Below are 15,000 nucleotides of genomic sequence, written 5' to 3' on the forward strand. Positions count from 1 at the left end.
GAGGTTTGGAGCTGGGTCAAGGTCCCAGGAGAAGGGTGGAGACAAGCCCAGCTCTGTCTGCCCCAGGGGGCTGGTGCCCAAGGACGATCAGGAAGTCGGCACAGCCAGGACAAGGTTCAGGACCGAAAGATCCTAAGAGAGATTTCCAGTTTTTGTTTGTTGTTTTTTGTTTTGTTTCCCCACTGGGATTATTTCTCTCCTTTCAATTTTGGAAAACAAACCTACAATAAAACCGGCCCTGTGAGCCTTCCCAAGGTCAGCTGCTGCCAAGACAACAGCCCAGTGTGGCGGGGTGAGAGGTGGGACGGCCCTGCAGCTACCCTGGTCCCCACCTGCCCAGGCCGAGGAGGGGGTGCTGGATGATGGGGAGCCCAGGCGTTCCAGGGGCTCTGCTGTCAGGCTGGGACCTCCTGGTCTTCCCCAGGGTGAGGGCCACGGGTGGCTGGCTGGATGGACGTGAAGACTCTGGCACCCCTTCCAGCCAAGTGTTTGGTTTAACTGAGCTCTCCGTGGCCCAAAGGGCGGTGCCCACAGCTGACTCTGTGCTGGTCCAGCTACCCACCAGCCAGCCCCGTTGGCTCATTTATGCTGGAGCAGCCCAAATTCATTAATAATGATTAGTCTCTCCTCAAGAAGAGGTTCGCAATCAAAGGGCCATTAAAATTAAGTGCTGGAGGAACGTTGCGGGGGGGCAGGGGGAGGGGCACGGGAGGGGGAGGGGAGGGGGAGGGGCAGGCAGAGCTGGGCGTCAGTACCCTCAGACTCTGACACCTCCTTGCGGCGGGACCTTGTGTCCGTCACACCTCGGCCTCATTTTCAAGGACTTGAGGCTCAGTTTCACCATTTCTGAAATGGAGGGGCGGTTGTGACTACAGACAGGGTCAGTGATAACACGAGTGGAAGCACCCAGCTTGGGGAATAAGTCTTGGGAGACCCTAGGATGAGGCTCCCAGCACCAGGACCCTGGGGGAGTTAGTGGAAGGGGAGGGGGATGCCCCCTGCCAGGCCGGACCCCTGAAGGTGCCTCTTCTCACCGTCCAGCTGTGCTCACTCTGGTCCCTGGGCACCATACACGCCCCCCTCGCAGTCCCAGCATCCCCAGGGCAGGATCACCGCCCTCTCCTCGTCTCCGGGCTGGAGCAGCAGAGCCATCAAGAGTCGTGTGGGACGGGGGAGGGGGCGGCCAGGACACCCACCCCTAGACCCTGGAGGAGGCTGGACCAGACAGGGCGTCCCTGCCCTCAGCCCCCCGCCTGCCCTGTGGTTTCTCAGAAGGCCTCAGGTGCAGCGAGGAGGCCAGGGGCCCACACCCCACTGACCCTCCACCTGCGTGGGAGACAAGAGTCCAAGCCATGGCCCTCAGCTGGGCACCAGGGCATCCAAAGTGGAGTCCCACGCACCGGCGGCTATGAAACGCACCCCCCTCTCAAGGCACAGAATTCAAATAGGAACAAAGAAAAGAAGCAAAAGAAGAAAACAGAATCCTGCAGCCTATCAGGTCTGGCCCTTCCTTGGGAGAAGGGGAGACGCCAAAACTCCAGAAGGGCTGAGCCCCAGGTTGATGTGACCGCCTGATTCCTCTTGAGACAGGAAATGGAATGTTACAAAGGCCCCTATCATGTGCCAAGCTCTCAACCTTGTTGCTTCATCTAACAACCACAAGGACACCACAAGGTTGGAATTAGTCATTCCCGTTTTACAGAGGGAAAAACTCAGAAGGACAAAGCAGCCTGTCCAAAATACCGTGTCTGGGTCAGTCACAGTGCCAAGGTCAAGATTCAAAGCCAGGAGCATTGGGTTCTGACTCCCTTCTCTTTCCACCCTTCCACTTGGCAACCAGGAGACTGGTGATGACATCGGGGGTGATTACAACTGACACTTCCCAAGCCCCTCCGAGACAGGCCAGGCTGCAGCTCCCGCAGATCTCAGTCCCCCATCCTCCCCACAAACCCGCCAGGCCTGGACTCTCCTACCATTTCAGAATGAAGACACTGAGGCACAGCGAAGCTAAATGACTCGTCCAAGGTCACGAGTTAGGACATGGCAGAGCCAGGACTCCACCTGACTCGCAGGGGCCAGCCTTGCCCTGCACTGGGACCCACTTGCACAGTGCTTGGAACAGAGCGACTGGTCCATAAAGAAATACTGGACAGAAGAGGGGATTGGTAGGGAGAGGGAAGGATGACAGATTAGCACAGCAGTGGAGGGTGATGGTCAAGAGGGGGCACCCAACAGCCAAACGGCCTGGGTTCAGATCCCAGCTTGGCCACTTTTTAAGTACAAGCTTCTTAATTTTTCACTGTGTCCATTTTCTTATCTGAAAAACTGACTGTAATAATAGTTCTTACCAGCTAGGGTTCTTCAGAGAAACAAGGAAGTTACTCCACAGCCTGGCACCTGCTGAGAGCTCTATTCTACCATGGATGAGTGGAGGGCAGGCAGCACCAAAGCTTTGGACTGGCTCACAGGCCAGCCCCAGGGTACCCTTATGAGGCCACCAGGGGTGGTCACATTCCACACTGCACAAGCCCAAAAGTGACAACATCCTTAAATTTTGCACCCCGGGCACCTGGCTTGCCTCACCCTAGTCCCATCCACCCTCATCTGCCCACTAGTTTCTCCCTGAGCTCCCCCAGTCTCCTGGGGTCCTGCTGCCTCCACCCAGAGGATAGGTGCTCTCAGACCAGCCCTGCCAGGGTTTCCAGCCTGGTGACAGTAAGCTCCCCATCACTGAGAGGTTAGAACAGAGGCCAAATGGCCACATGGAGCCCTAAAGACAGGATAAGGGCTGCAGGGAAGCTGGAAACCCACTTTAAAGCTTTGAGTAAGCTGATGGGGTGAGCATCACCGGAGTGAATGATCACATCGCCACCTGGTGGTCATGTAGGAGATGGGCCAGTTGGCCCCGGGAGGGCGGAACAGTGCCCCCTCCAGCCCCCACCCCCTTGCCCCGCCCAGGTGCTTCTCACAACGGGGGCATTTAGACAGTTAACAAATGTTAATCGAGATCCTAATACCGAGCACTATTGATGAGTTATTTTCATATATTATATCATTGAATTCCAACAACTCTAAGGCAGGTATCGTTATCCTTTTTACAGATGAGGACGCTGAGGCTCAGAGACTCAAAGTTAGTTGCCCAAGGTCACACAGCCAGCAAGTGGCAGAGCCAGGATTGGAGCTCAGACATTCTGACACCAAAGCATTCCCTCATAATCGCTAAGCCTCAGGGGATTCAGTGAGAAAGAAAATAGACGCCTTGCCTGGCCTCACAGAGCTTACAGCCTAGTTGGAGCACAGAAATCACAGATTCATTTATTAGGTGTCCACTGTGCATTAGGTGCCAGGGATGAAGAAAGTAGCCAGGGTCTCTGACCGAATCAAGCTTGTGGGGAAGACGGACATTAATCCAATAATCACACAAATAAATATACAACAGTGTAAAAAGACCTGAAGGAAAGGTATAGGTTCTGAGACTGGAATTCAGGGTGCCTACCTGGCCTGGGGGGTCAGGGGAGTCTTCCCTGAAAAAGTGATGCATTGAGCTGAGATCTGGAAGATGTGCAGGCCTTACCTAGGCAAAGAGGCATGCATTCGTTCATTAGCAAATGAAAGCAGTGTGGCCCGTCCATCTATGTTTGCATTTTTTTGCTGTTGCACATATATAAATCCAGAAATAACACATGGAATATTTGTCTTTGCAACTTGCTTTCTTTTTTATTTTTATTTTTATTTTTTATTTTTATTGGGGTATAGTTGATTTACATTGTTGTGTTAGTTTCAGGTGTACAGCAAGGTGAATCAGTTATACATATATCCACTCTTTTATCTTTTTTTTTTTTTTAGATTTTTTTCCCATTTAGGCCATTACAGAGTATTGCATAGAGTTCCCTGTGATATACAACAGGTCCTTATTAGTTATCTATTTAATATATAGTAGTGTGTATACGTCAATCCCAATCTCCCCTTTATCCCTCCCCCACTTTCCCCCGGGTAACCATTGGATTGTTTTCTACATCTGTAACTCTATTTCTGTTTTGTAAATAAGTTCATTTGTACCATTTTTTTAGATTCCACATATAAGCGATATCACACGATATTTGTCCTTCTCTGTCTGACTTACTTCACTCAGTGTGACAATCTCTAGGTCCATCCATGTGGCTGCAAATTTGCAGCCTGCTTTCTTACTCCACATTGTTCTTCAAGTCTTTGCATGTCAACACATAGAACCGTTCATTTTAACTAAGGAGGTCGTCATGCCATGGACACCTGCCATATGCACTATGATTTATCTATCCATGGTCCTGCTGATGGCATTTGGGTTGTTTCCAGATTTTCACGCCTAAAAACAGTGCTACAGCCAACATTCTCCAAGCGGATACATCTCAAAGTGCACGTATGTTAGAGTTCCTCTGAAGTAGGGGCCTGTATTCTTTTAAATACTTTTCAACATCATTTTGGTGGGGGTGAGGAGAAAATACATTTCTATTAATAAAAGATGTATCTTTCCATCATCTTTCCGTGCTGCCATAATGGTGTATGTGAACGTCCTGCTGATGCTCTCAAGAATATCAACAATGCCAAAAAGAGAGGCAAAGGCCAGATTCTTATTAGGCCATGCTCCAAAGTCATCGTCAGGTTTCTGTGATGATGAAGCATGGTTACAATGGTGAACTTGAAATCATCAATGATCACAGGGCTGGGAAAATTGTTGTGAACCTCACAGGCAGGCTAAATAAGTGTGGAGTGATCAGCCCCAGATTTGATGTGCAACTCAAAGATCTAGAAAAACCTGCTCCCATCCCACCTGTTTGGTTTCATTGTACTGACAACCTCAGCTGACATCATGGACCATGAAGAAGCAAGATGAAAACACACAGGAGGGAAAATCCTTGGATTCTTTTTCTAGGGATGTTATACATACATGCAAATAAAATGCCTCAGAGGACTCTGAAAAAAAATTAATAATAAAAAAATAAAATTTAAAACGTATACAAAAACAAATGCATTTACTAGTTCATTTACCCTGGCTGAAGCCACTTGAAGGTTCTGAAACATTTGCCAACGTTTCCCAAATTTCTGAAGACTTTGTTTTTTCTTCCCTTTTTTTGTAAAATTTTTCCCAGATGGACAGCTTCTTAGAAGACATACTTAAAGGGTTTTAAATGATGTGGGGTTTTTTGTTTGTTTGTTTGTTTGTTTGTTTGTTTTTGATGTGGGGTTTTTTTTAATCACTCATTTCATAAACAGGACTACCTTTTGCAAGCCTGATTTCAAGGTTTCAGCTGAGTGCTCTGTGGCCTTCAGGCTGGCGGGTGTCAGGCAGGTAACACCCCTGTAGTTACACCAGGTCACCTGGAGATGTACATTATCTGAGGTAGGTGGCTCCTTGGAGGTGGGGCTCACGTTTCTATTCAAGCTTTTGCACGTTGGACCAGTGTGCATGCTACCCGGTCTGTGACGAGCTTCATGGGAAAACCTGAGTTAACCAGCACCCTACTTCCTGCTGACCCCCTTCATGTGTTAGGGTCCCTTCACCTGGCTCCAGGTGTATGTGTAAACTCCACATGAGAGGTTTCTAGAGCATCAGGTCTGACACAGACCTTGAGGCCCATGGTGGTCTGTATGTGTGTGTGTGTGTGAATGTGGGATGTGGGGCGAGGGGTGGCTGCCCAGTTCTCATCAACCCCTTTTCTGGAATTGCCTCTGATTCTCAGAACTGTAGCTAGGGAAAGGTGGAAGGGACTCTAAAGCCAGGCCTCACCACCTTCTCTACCAGATTCACTCACCGGGCACTCCCCATGGTCCACTCTGCCAGGACATAAACTGAGCGGAGCAGGGCTGCACAGAAAGTCGCATCCCAGGAGACAGGGTATCTGATCCAGCAGCAGTTCCAAAATCTGCCACCAGGTGGCAGCACAGCTCCTGCTCTGGCCCTTGTCTCTCAGTGGCTTGGGGGTCCACTGGGACCCTCAGATCTTCATCCAGACCCTGTCTTGTGGTTCCTCTGCTTGTCTCAGCTGTGTGACTCACTCTGAGTCCCCCTGCCCCCATAGGAAACCCCTCCAGCTGGCTAAGATACTATAGTCAACTGAGGCACAAGGAATCCGGTGCCCCTGAGAATCTGTGTTCCATTCCATCACACTGGAGGCATAGAGTGGGACTACCAGACAGCCCTGGAAAACCCAGGAGGGGATGTGAGGAGGCTCGGGCCAATGTGCAGCAGAGAGAGGGTTTCCAGAACCCAATAAAGTAGCCCTGGTCCCCTGTCCCAGCTTCTATCCCTTCCTTCACCTGTGGCCATAAGACCCTGAACCAAGGGTGAGTGGTCTGTGACCACAGGCCAAGCCCGGCCTTCTCTGCCCACCATTTCAGGCAGTGCTGAGCTCACTGGCCTCAGCCCCTTACACGATATGCCTCAGCAAAGGGGGGCCCCATGCGAGGCCCCAGATCTCTGGACCAGCACAGGTCCATCTGATGTCCCCCAAGATGCTGTCTCTAGCCTGGATACTGACCCTTAGTACCCTGATCCCTGGTCAAGGCAGAGCAGCCTATATGGAAGGGTGAGCAAGGACAAGCCATGACCCTGGAGCCCCTGCCCAAAGCCTGAGGTCTGAAGCCTGAGGCCCGAAGCCTGAGGTCTGGCAGGTTTCCAGCTCCACACTCACAGTTTCCAGGACAATCTGTTCATTCCACACATGGCAATTGTAATTGCATGATATGTGTGTTTGTGTGACCTTTGAATGTCCCACTACCCTCCTAATCTGTAAGTCCTATAAAAGAAGGGGCCAAGTTCACCCCAGTAATCACTGCACTGAGCACAGCGCCTGGCACAGAGTAGGTGCTCAGAAAAAGACTGTGGAATAAGTAAAAGAATAAATGGATATCTTCCCAGAGAGAATGCGAAACACCTGTAAATTGTTTTACAATTGTTAAGGCATGTCCCGCAGGGATCTCATTTCATTCTCCCCACAGAGTAGTATCTACTCTCACAGAGTAGATACTATTATTATCCCACATCACAGTGTATTCCTTTCCTATCACTGTAGTAATAAATTACTATGAACTTAGTGGCTAAAACAACACAGTTTTATGGTCTTACAGTTCTGGAGATCAGAAGTCCAACACAAGTCCCATGGACTAAAATCAAGATGTCTGCAGGGCTACATTCCTTCTGGAGGCCCTGGGGAGAATCCATTTCCTTGCCTTTTCCAGCTTCTAGAAGCTGCCTGCATTCCTTGGCTCATGGCCCACTTGCTCCATCTTCAAAGTGGACAATGTCCCATCGCTCTGACTGAAGCCAGGAAGGGTTCTCTGCCTTTAAGGACTCTTGTGATTAGATTGGGACCACCCGGATAATCCAGAATAATCTCCCCATCTCAAGGTCTATAACCTTAATCATGTCTGCCAAGTCCTTTATTCAATGTGAGGTAACATATTCACAGATTCCAGAGATTAGAGCATCTAATCTCTCTCTCTTTTTTTTTTTTTTTTTTTTTGGTGGGGTTAAGTATTATCCAGCCTAGCACATACAGATTCAAAATCAGAGATGAATTGACCTCCCCATCCCAGCGTGTGACTAATGAAGTGGGTTCAAACCCAAGTCTTTGGGGCTATAGAATCTGAGTTCTTTCTCCCCTTGTTGCCAATGCAAATACCCAGGGTCTCTGGACCACTTTTTAGGAGGCAGAAAGGCAGGACACACCAGCCCAGTGCCCTTAAGAGTAAATACAGACTTTTATTTATATATTTTTTTTAAAGTGCTTGTCTAGACAGTGGGAGAATGTGGGAAAACGTTCTCTTTATTTCCCTTTATTGTCTTTGTTTTAACATAAATACAGTTGATCCTTGAACAAGGTGGGTCCAACAGAGTTGAAAATCCTCAAGTAACTTTGTAATAATTGACCCTCAGTAGCCGCAGTTCCACATCTGGGGATTCAACCAACCTCCAATCAGGTAGTATGTTATTTAGTGGAAAAAATCCGCGTGTAAGTGGACCCGCGCAGTTCAAACCTGTGTTGTTCAAGGGTCAACTGTGAATCATTTTCAACCAGAGGGAGAAAGGATTAACCCACCTGATTGGCTGGAGTAGGGGAGTGCGTCTGACATTCCCGTCTCTGGACTTAATGCTGCTCCTCTCTGCAATTATACAAATGGCCAGCAGATGGCGTGCCAGGCTCACAGCAGGCTTCTCACCCCCTGGACCACCACTTTTCTGGGGGTGCAAAGGTGGCAGGTGTGGAAGAGGTCTTCCCCTTCTCTTCTCCAAAACCGGTGCTAAGAGGAAGTGCCCAGAGGGGTCCCAGCAGGTCAAGTCAAGGGTACAAAATCCAGGGACTCACGCAGCTTCAGGGCAGCCAGTATGGGGACCTGTGCTACCTCCTGCCCCATCCTCTGAGGCAGGTGCAGGGACCAGAATTCAAGCCTGTGAGTTGAATCAGAGGGTCAGTCTTGGCTTCAGGGCAGCAGAAAGGAGGAGCAGCTAGTTTACAGGACACTTAAGATGGTCAGGCACCTTACATACTTTTATACACATGTATTATTTCATCTCATCTTTCCTGTGGCCCTATAGGGGACCTGGCATTAAAAATAGTGACTTGGGCTTCCCTGGTGGCGCAGTGGTTGAGAATCTGCCTGCCAATGCAGGAAACACGGGTTCGAGCCCTGGTCTGGGAAGATCCCACATGCCGTGGAGCAACTAGGCCCGTGAGCCACAACTACTGAGCCTGCGCGTCTGGAGCCTGTGCTCCGCAACAAGAGAGGCCACAATAGTGAGAGGCCCGCGCACCGCGATGAAGAGTGGCCCCCACTTGCCACAACTGGAGAAAGCCATAGCACAAAAACGAAGACCCAACATAGCAATCAATCAGTCAATAAAGAAATCTTAAAAAAAAAAAAAAAAAAAAAAATAGTGACTTGTGGGTGGGGGGTGGGATGAATTGGGAGATTGGGATTGACATATATACACTACTATGTATCTCAGTAGATAATTAATGAGAACCTACCGTATAGCACAGGGGACTCTACTCAGTGCTCTGTGGTGACCTAAATGGGAAGGAAATCTAAAAAAGAGGGGATATACATATACGTATACATATAACTGATTCACTTTGCTGTACAGCAGAAACTAACACAACATTGTAAAACAAATATACTCCAGTAAAAAAAAATTTTTTTAATGGTGACTTGCTGGGGAGATAGTAGCAATGCCAATCTCTCCAAATTCCAACAAAAATAAGCAGGGCAAATTAGCAAAAGCAAAACCCAAGGACAACATTTGTTTCACAGTTAGATGGCAACGGTATCCCCATGAACACCAAAATAATATGAGTGGAGGAGCTCAACCCCCAGTAACCACCTGTATGTTATCAGATGCCCTGGGGTTTCCCCCACCCTCACCCCCAGGCTGCTCCTAGCTTGGCCTCCAGCCTTTGGCATCCCATCTGTTGCCAGCAGAGGGAAGCAAGGGGCTGTCTGAGGGGGAAGAAAACCCCCAAATAGCCAGCAGGTATTCAGTGGAAAGCATGGAGGGACAATTAGAGAAGAGTGACTGAATCTGGGAGGGGTTTTGCCCACTCCCATAGTAAGCGAGGGCAAGAATCCTCAGGAAGGACTACGAACTCTCAAAGATGTTTGGTTCCCTTCCAGGACAAGGTCCCACACTGCAGAGGAAATGCTCTGGAGTGGGATCAAAACGGAGAAGGACTGATTAAGACAATAGAGAGGAAGGAAGAAGATCCAGATCAAAGTGGCGGGAGGAGATGGAGCCGGGGGACCTCAGAAAGCAGGCCACCAAGTCTGTGTGCACCGCATGCAGACAAGAGGAGGGGGAGCTCTTGAGGTTAGAAATGCATCCCAAACATCACCTTCAAGTTCCGGAAAACTAATTTCACATAAAAATGAGCAACAGAGAAGTCTGGAGGTCAAATCCCATACATAGTTAATTTAAGCAACAGGAGATTCAGGAGCCAAATAGCATCCCTAGAAATAGGATAAAGCATGCCAGCAAGACATTTCTTCAGGACAGATCAAAACCATAGCCTTCTATTTCAAAATGACCTTAAAGACATTTTTTAAGTATGCAAGATGTGAAAGAACAACATAAGCTACAATTAGAGAACCTTAATTAGAAAACAGAACTCAAGAAAGAATTAGAAATACAAGGGAAAGAAATCGTTTTAGAAATGAAAGCTAAAATAGAAGAAACACAAGAGCAAATTAACCCAACCTTAAGATAATGCCTTAAGAGAAAAAGTTGAAAAGGAAGAAATAGTATAAATCAACAAGAAATGAAGACAGAGGTTTTTTTTAATATTCTAGAGAAAATGACATATATTGTAATTAGGCAAAGACATTTCAACATACAAGTAATAAAAGTCCCCGAAGAAGAAAACCAAAGCAAGAGAACAAATACTAAAAACTATTAATCAAGAAAACTTACCGAAATTTTTAAAAATTAAAATTACAAATTGAAGGAGCACACTGCATACCGGAAAATATCAGCCCAGAATAATCAGACATATTCAAGACATTCTAATAAAATCACTGGACTTCAAGAAAAGAGGAAAAAAATCCTCCAGGCTTCTAGGTAATAATAATAATAATAATAATTGACTTACAAAGAAAAATAAATTAGATTACTATCAGGCTTTTCAAGAATAATGCTTTATGCTAGAAGAAAAAGAAGTCACATACTTACGATATTCAAGAAAGGAAAATGTAAGTTAATAATTGTATGTCCAGCAAAAGTGATTTGTAAGTAAAATGGACTCAGACAAATAATGATTAACATAAAAGAACTCAGGGAATATTGTTCCCATGAGCCTTTCCTGAAGAATCTGCCAGAGAACAGGTTTCAGACAACCAAAATGACTAGAAAGACGGGAAAAAAGGACTGGTAGTGAACATTAAATATATAGTTACTGGAACAACTAAGACTCAATGGGAATTGAAAAGAGATGGTACCGCGTGTAATATGTATGTTCTCTGACAATGTATCTACAAGACCACTATTAAAATATGGAGAATGGGAAGAGCATATACCAAGAAAAAAAATGTTTTTAACTGTTTCCAATAATTATGTTGGTGGTGGTATTCCTGTCATAATTTTGAGACTGCTGTGTGTGTAATGTGGGATAAAGCATAAGTAATTATGGAATATTCTAATTCTACCATCCACTATACCCTTGCAAATGTGATTCTCAGCATGGAAGAAAGAAGAGATGTAATACAGAAGCGATTAAGTAAAAATCCTAAATGTGAATTGGAAGTATCAGTTTGAACACAGGGTTCTGTCCTCTGGGATTTTGGCTAAGGAGTGTGCATGATAAAACATATTTCTTTGTAATCAAACTAGTAGCAATGTGTATCCCTAGCACCTGGATAGTGGTCATGAAATACCATTTCCCTTTTCTTTCTTTTTTAAATTTTAAATAAAAGGCCTTCCTGGAGAAAGAAGATGCCAGGTCTGGAGCAGAGAATGTAGTAGATGAATCTGGTGCATCTTGTCATACAGAAAGACGGAACCTCTCAGGGACAACTAGGGTTGTATCGAAAAGACTCAAGAGCCAGCTTGAAGAAGCTCTCCCCTGCATGGGACGATGGAACAGGACAAGTTGAGCTTCAAAAAAAATGATACTTGTAAATGATTGTAACCCATCAAATATGCTAAAATCTAAGAGTTCATAATGACATTGAAAAGGAATTAATTGGTCCTCTCCTTCCGAGGATGATAAAGAACCAATTCATTTTCTTGAAAACTGATGAATAATGGGAAAGAAGCAAGCATGTGTCCTGCCTTTCCTATATGACCTGTATCACTGAGCAGCAAAGAGTAAATGAAAGGAAGCATCCCTTTCTAAAAGTCTCTTTCCAATTGATAAATGAAAAAGAAAGATTGGGATTGGAATGTTGCTACGTGCAACCCCAATGAATTCAGGGACTAACTAAGACCATCGACAGACAGCTGCTAAGACAGAAAGAGAGAACACCCAACATTGTGTGCCGCCAGAGGAAAGCACACAAGCCCCCCGAGGAGCTAGCCAAAGGGATTGAACCCAGGTCTGATCAAGCCTCTGGATCCAGCTGCCAGCTTCCAGGAAGCACAGAGGACCCAGGAACACACTGAACGGTACTGTTCAGATAAAGTCAGCAAAATCCAGACTGTGGGAAACTCTACAAGGCAAACGGTGTTCCTTCAACAAATAGCTTGTAAGGAAAAGAAAGGGTCCAGGAACATCTCTAGATTAAAGGAGACTTTGAGGATGTATCTTTTTGTTTTTTAAGAGGCAAGTCTAACAATGATATCTAGGGATACACACTTAAGTGCTAAAGTGTTGCAAGAAAATGATTACTGTAAAAGTCGTTCGTTGCAGGGGGGTGAGAGGGCTTAGATTGGAAAGAGGCACCTGGAGAGAGTTGTGGGAGAGGAGTGCTTGCAACATTCTATTTATTAACTTGGGAAGTAGTTACAAAGATATTTATCATAAGATGACTCATTAAGTCATATATTTATTTTGTGTGGTTTCTGTATCTGTGTTTACTTTACAATAAAGGTTTAAAAAAAAAAAAGGCTGAAATGAATGAATGAATGAACCACCCTAGGAGGTCTCCCTGTTCTCTTTTGATGGATGACAAAGGGACAACTCAGAGAGGAGCACAAGTTTGCCCAAAGCCACACAGCTGCTAAGCCGCCCAGCTGGGCTGAAAACCCAAGTGAGATTCATCTGTTCTTTTGACAAACAGTTGCTGACACCTGCTGAGTTGGTTGCTGGGCAAACAGCTGAGTTAAAACAGTCTGGCTTCAGATCCACCTGCTCTGCACGGGAGTAATGCAGGGGGTGTGTGTAAGGGACACACGTGGGTCTTGGTACCCAGCTGGGTGTGGTCACAGCACACCCCAGGGCCCCTCCCTTGTGCAGGGCCCACGTGGTGCTCTCAGAAACTGTCCACGCAGCTTTTCTCACCCCAGACTCTGGACATAGAAATGCATTTGATCTCACCTGACCACCTGATGAAGTTTCGCTTCTGTTTCTCAACACCTCCCAGAGTGTTCTGTCCCCTGGAGAAGAGAGAGGGTCTGGGAAAGGGTCCTGGCCGAAGCTAAGAGGCCAGCTTGCACCCCTCCCTTGCTACTCCACCTGGGAGGGCGCCAATGATTTGGGGCAAATGGGGAGAAGATGGAACTGTGCCGTCAGCTCTGCAGGCTAGAGCCCCTCCCTTATCTGCCTTGGTATCTGTCACCCCAGCATTTGACACTCAGTCTTGTAGAAAGCAGGGGCATGATACATGTTTGTTGAATGAATAAATGAATGAATTTGCTATATCACTTTTGATCTATTTTACACAGAGTCTAAGGCTCAATCAATGCTTTTAAACTATATCATCCTAGGGACTTTCCTGGTGGTCCAGCAGTTAAGACTCCACACTTCCACTGCAGGGGGCACAGGTTTGATCCCTGGTCCGGGAACTAAGATCTCACGCGCCACACGGCACGGCCAAAAAAAAATTTTTTTAATAATATTATCCTTAGACCCACAGACATAGAGGACAAACTTACGGTTACCAGGGAGGAAAGGGAGGGATAGATTAGGAGTTTGGGATTGACATAAACACACTGCTATGTATAAAATAGATAACCAATAAAGACCTACTGTATAGCACAGGGAACACTACTCAGTGTTTTGTAATAGCCTATAAGGGAAAAGAATCTGAAAATATACATATATATGTATATATATATATGACTGAATCACTTTGCTGTACACCTGAAACTATCACAACATTGTAAATCAACTATACTTCAATTAACATATATATATATGTGTATGTCATCTTTCACTCTAAAATGGGAGTTATGATAATGCCCACCCCTAGGGTCACTGAGAAGACTGAACTAGTTAATAAATGTAAAACCCGGACTTCCCTGGTGGCGCAGTGGTTAAGAATCCACCTGCCAATGCAGGGGACACAGGTTCGAGCCCTGGTCCAGGAAGATCCCACATGCCACGGAGCAACTAAACCTGTGCACCGCAAGTACTGAGCCTGCAGTCTAGAGCCCGTGAGCCACAACTACTGAGCCTGCGTGCCACAACTACTGAAGCCCGTGCTCCGCAACAAGAGAAGCCACCGCAATGAGAAGCCCGCGCACCACAACGAAGAGTAGCCCCCCCTCGCCGCAACTACAGAAAAGCCTGTGCGCAGTAACAAAGACACAATGCAGCCAAAAATAAATAAATTAAATAAATTCAAAAAAAAAAAAAAAAATATATATATATATATATATATATATATATATATATATATATATATATATATATATAAAACCCTTAGATTAGGGTCGGACACGTAGTGAGCCCTCAATGAGTTATTCCTGTAACTGAGAGAAGTTTGTCTAAGGTTAGGGCCCAGTCAATGTGAGATTAGGGATCAGTATGGGGCCAGGGTCAGAAGTCAGGGGGCAGAGAGAGCTAGTTTAGCATGGGGTTCAGATTAGAGGAACAGTTTGTGGTCAGTCAGCAGTCAGATTTTTAAATTAACCATCTGTGTGTTTATTTATCCCCCACATTGTTCCAGAAGGACTCAAGGCAGCTCTTAGGAACCCCAACTGCAGAAATCAGGAAAGAGAGATGGAAGCAGGTATGCTCCTGGCCTGGGGCATTCATGCTGATACCCCAGGGCCCTCTCAGCAGAGAACCACGAGTGGGTGACCAAATCCCAGGACTTGCTGGCTGCTCTGAAGTCCACACTGACAGCCCAGGGTCAAGCAGAACTGACCTCTCAGAGTTCTAGTGAGAAGTCCATGAGTTACCCATCAAAGTACCGGCACATAGTAAGTTCTCAATAAACGTTTACTATTATCATCAGAGAACAGGGCTGAGGTGGACCCAGAGGGCCTGCTTTGAATGTGCAGTGAGCAGTGGGGGGTCGGCATTCTCTCACTGGCCAGACCAATACAGCCTCTCCCTGTGAGCAGAGCACCGCCCCCCAACCCTGCCAACA

The 15,000-nt window shown here is 46.5% G+C and overlaps 1 pseudogene; it reads left to right on the plus strand.

The window, feature by feature from the left end:
• Positions 1-4,529: 4,529 nt before the first annotated feature.
• Positions 4,530-4,909, plus strand: LOC130704881 (40S ribosomal protein S15a-like; annotated as a pseudogene).
• The last annotated feature ends 10,091 nt before the right edge of the window (positions 4,910-15,000 follow it).

The sequence above is a fragment of the Balaenoptera acutorostrata genome, chromosome 15 (assembly GCF_949987535.1).
Source record: "Balaenoptera acutorostrata chromosome 15, mBalAcu1.1, whole genome shotgun sequence".
NCBI lineage: Eukaryota > Metazoa > Chordata > Mammalia > Artiodactyla > Balaenopteridae > Balaenoptera > Balaenoptera acutorostrata.